General features: G+C 42.7%; 1 protein-coding gene across 1 annotated transcript in view; it reads right to left on the bottom strand.

Annotated features, from left to right (window-relative positions):
• lamb2l (laminin, beta 2-like) overlaps positions 1 to 5,000 on the bottom strand; it is a 112,782-nt gene that overhangs the window by 36,808 nt on the left and 70,974 nt on the right. The gene's annotated exons all lie outside the window — the stretch shown is intronic.

The following is a 5,000-nucleotide window of genomic DNA, read 5'->3' as shown; positions in this document are numbered from 1 at the left end:
CAGGTCAGAATGGCTTAACCTCACACGGTGGACTTCAGCGGGACGGTGAGAGAAAACAGACCCAGCCATGGTCAGGGTCGTGTGTTTCTTGGCCCATGAAACCATCCCACCGCACGGATACCAACCTGTCACAATGCATTAGTGCTGCCCAGAGCCCTCTCTATATACTAGTAGAAGAGTTATAGGACATTGAGGGGGCAGAAACCCAGCGCTCAGAGCGCTGTTCATGCAGCCTGAACTGAGACGAGCTGGAGTTGGAAATACATTGTTTTCAACGAGGGCGGCGCATATAAGAGCTATTTTAGGCATGTGTGCAAACATGACAACTGTTTTAAAGTATTGTACAGTAACAACTAAAGTCTCTACAGTAACAACTAATGTCTCTTTAATGTTTATGTTGTACGATTACTACAAAACATCTGTACTGTTACAGATGATTTTTGACATTGTTGTATTGCTAAAATCAGAGTGCTTCTTCCACCACTGACTGAAGTATGCGCACGCACACACACACGCACGCACGCACGCACGCACGCACGCACGCACGCGCACAGCTATTACCAACAGCCTCACATGTACACACCATGAATCACAGACACTATAACCCATATCTCTGTTTTCATTAGACACCTGCAAGTCAACGCCTCCTCAATCTCAACAACATTCCCACCGTGATGAAGTTGTAGTGTCGGGGGGGGGGGGGGGGGGGGGGGGGGGAGAACGAGGACTGGCCTGGGCCTGCCCTGAAGGGCTGAGGGGTGGGTGGGTGTGTGCGTGAGGGGAGATAGAGGAATGATGCTGGATCAGATTAGATCACACAAAGCGAAACGCTCAAGTCTGCCCCTGTGACGACTTCCTGGATGCTGATGAGGACTGTGTCATTGCATGCACATGCGTGTGCACGCACGCACACACACGCACATAGGCACACACACACCTGCCCACCCAACAACACATTCTCCTGGTCTGATAGGCATCTTTCTGGTGTCTGTACCAGCCATGATGTACAGTACAGTATGTACAGTAGGCTATACTGTATGTACTGCTGAACTCCCAACCCAATACACTCCCACAAACAGCACGCACGCACGCACGCACGCACACACGCACGCACGCACGCACGCACGTACGCACACACGCACACACGCACGCACAGTAACACAGTCACACACAATACACATTTTTTCTGGATGTGATGCATTGCCATGCTTTTTGTTCTTGCTTAATGTGAGTCGCTCTGGATTCAAGAGCGTCTGATAAATGCCTAAATTGTAAATTGTACACATAATAACACACAGAGCTGTATACATCAAACTATACAGTACACACAACCAAAGTTTAACCCATTCTGACCCGAGATCAGATTCAAAAAATGTCTTCTACATCCTGACAGTTCTCTGAAAAAGCCATGTTTCTATATGTCAGTCGTTCTTGAACTTGTAGATCTGCTATTTTTCAATAGCTAAAGCATAACATAATGCAATCACCAAAAGGGGTTCCCGCCCCAAAATGGGTTCAAATCTAACCGCCAGAGGAAATAACCCCCGAACGGTGAACAGTGTGAAATCAAGTCCTGTTCCAGAATCCAGACACAACAACACGGCCATGTTTTGTCTACAGCTGGACAGAACAGAGACAAGTCACACTGTCTCTGTAATGTATGTGTTCAGGACATGAATATCACACTGTCTCTGTAATGTATGTGTTCAGGACATGAATATCACACTGTCTCTGTAATGTGTGTGTTCAGGACATGTATATCACACTGTCTCTGTAATGTATGTGTTCAGGACATGAATATCACACTGTCTCTGTAATGTATGTGTTCAGGACATGAATATCACACTGTCTCTGTAATGTATGTGTTCAGGACATGAATATCACACTGTCTCTGTAATGTATGTGTTCAGGACATGAATATCACACTGTCTCTGTAATGTATGTGTTCAGGACATGAATATCACACTGTCTCTGTAATGTGTGTGTTCAGGACATGAATATCACACTGTCTCTGTAATGTATGTGTTCAGGACATGTATATCACACTGTCTCTGTAATGTATGTGTTCAGGACATGAATATCACACTGTCTCTGTAATGTGTTCAGGACATGTATATCACACTGTCTCTGTAATGTATGTGTTCAGGACATGAATATCACACTGTCTCTGTAATGTGTTCAGGACATGAATATAACACTGTCTCTGTAATGTGTTCAGGACATGAATATCACACTGTCTCTGTAATGTATGTGTTCAGGACATGTATATCACACTGTCTCTGTAATGTGTTCAGGACATGAATATCACACTGTCTCTGTAATGTATGTGTTGATCAGGACATGAATATCACACTGTCTCTGTAATGTATGTGTTCAGGACATGAATATCACACTGTCTCTGTAATGTGTTCAGGACATGAATATCACACTGTCACTGTAATGTATGTGTTCAGGACATGAATATCACACTGTCTCTGTAATGTGTTCAGGACATGAATATCACACTGTCTCTGTAATGTGTTCAGGACATGAATATCACACTGTCTCTGTAATGTGTTCAGGACATGAATATCACACTGTCTCTGTAATGTATGTGTTCAGGACATGAATATCACACTGTCTCTGTAATGTATGTGTTCAGGACATGAATATCACACTGTCTCTGTAATGTATGTGTTCAGGACATGTATATCACACTGTCTCTGTAATGTGTTCAGGACATGAATATCACACTGTCTCTGTAATGTATGTGTTGATCAGGACATGAATATCACACTGTCTCTGTAATGTATGTGTTCAGGACATGAATATCACACTGTCTCTGTAATGTGTTCAGGACATGAATATCACACTGTCTCTGTAATGTATGTGTTCAGGACATGAATATCACACTGTCTCTGTAATGTATGTGTTCAGGACAGGTATATCACACTGTCTCTGAAATGTATGTGTTCAGGACATGAATATCACACTGTCTCTGTAATGTGTTCAGGACATGAATATCACACTGTCTCTGTAATGTATGTGTTCAGGACATGTATATCACACTGTCTCTGTAATGTATGTGTTCAGGACATGTATGTCACACTGTCTCTGTAATGTATGTGTTCAGGACATGAATATCACACTGTCTCTGTAATGTGTTCAGGACATGAATATCACACTGTCTCTGTAATGTATGTGTTCAGGACATGAATATCACACTGTCTCTGTAATGTGTTCAGGACATGTATATCACACTGTCTCTGTAATGTATGTGTTCAGGACATGAATATCACACTGTCTCTGTAATGTATGTGTTCAGGACATGTATGTTATGAGAAGCTGGTGCTTCTCAAAATGTTCACGTCAAGCAGCCCTAAATGGATACGCATTTGAGCACAGACCTCCATCTGAAAGGATGTTGGGGCTCCCATAAGAGAAGTTTTTGTGTTATTTCTTTTTTGAGTGGTGCAACCACTCCAAGGAACAGCAATGTCCGTGTTCACCTATGTGTTGGTTAATGAGCACCAGTATAGAGCGCCGCAGTCCCGCCCCCTTTCAGAAAAGCGAGTGGCCCAGGAAGTGAAAGCCCCATGCATTCTGCCATCGGCACTTTTAATATAATTTATTTAAAGACGGTTACGCCGCGGACAAAGCCAATTCGGATCGTGACGAATCATGACAATGAACACAATGTTTTGGGACGATCAAATCATTAGAAAGAAGAAAAGAAAGTCAGGAGACAACACTATTTGTTTTATTTTTCGTCTTATAAATTATTTGATCTGCCCAAAATATTGTGTTCATTGTCATGATTTGTCACGATCAGAGTTGGCTTTGTCCGCGGCGTAACCGTCTTTAAATAAATTATATTAAAAGTGCCGATGGGAGAATGCATGGGGCTTCCACTTCCTGGGCCACTCGCTTTTCTGAAAGGGGGCGGGACTGCGGCGCTCTATAATGAGTACCAGTAGGGGCGCTGTTTTCCAGAAACAGAGAGAGAGAGACAGTGCTGCACTGTTGCCTGCTAATCAGAGAGAGAGAGAGAGAGAGAGAGAGAGAGAGAGGAGGGGGGGGGAGAGGGGAGTTGCACCACTCGGTTCACACAGGTGTGATTTTTAATTCATCCTGACTGCTGTCCTACTATCCATGTCTCACGTTGGTAATTAATATCTTTATTTTCTTTGCTCCGTTTGATGTATTTAGCTTTTTCATTTTTATTCTTTTGCTCGTGAAGCACTTTGGTCAACTCTGGTTGTGTTAATAATGTGCTATATATATATATAAATAAAGGTTGATTTGATGCAGTTCACTCAGCATGAAGGCCATACAGAGACAGTATTATGTTCAAAGGAAAACAGTATAATTTAGTACTGAAACCCACATGGATGATGTTACAGTAAGTCACACTGTCTCACACATTTACTGTATCAGTCTGCGCTGACATTTCTTTGGACTTGACACTATTTTTATTGGCGAGGCCAAGAAGCACAACTTTCTTCCGGATAACGAAACCGAAAGAGAACGACATGACACTGAGGGCTGTATTTTGCGTGTCTTAAGTACCAGGTCTTATTACCTAACTTTAGTAAACTAAAGTCCTGGAGGCGTGATCGATCAATGCTCTTTGGCCACTCAGAATAGCCAAATGCCATTGATCACGCCTCCAGGTCTTTAGTTTACTCAAGTTAGGGAATAAGACCTGGTACTTAAGACACGCAAAATACAGGCCAGAGTTTCAACTGTCACTATGACCTCTCCCCACGTATCGAGTGACTGCAAAACACATAGTATAATAGGGGTTGTCTGGGTTATGCCGTGACGACAGAGAATATGACTGATATATACAGTATATCTACCGTGAGGTATTTATTTGCATGGTTGATTTTTACAAAAACATATCTAATGTCAGTCGTATCAACGCTCTTTTAACTTGAGTTACTGTAACGTACAAGAGGCAGTTGAAAATAAGGGTTGGCATGTATCATGATTCCTGCTCAGAGCACGGTCAGTACCAA

Source organism: Protomyctophum bolini, assembly GCF_963924005.1.
Source record: "Protomyctophum bolini genome assembly, chromosome: 5".
Lineage (NCBI taxonomy): Eukaryota > Metazoa > Chordata > Actinopteri > Myctophiformes > Myctophidae > Protomyctophum > Protomyctophum bolini.
Note: the sequence above shows the minus strand (reverse complement) of the source record. Positions and strands in the feature narration are given on the sequence as shown.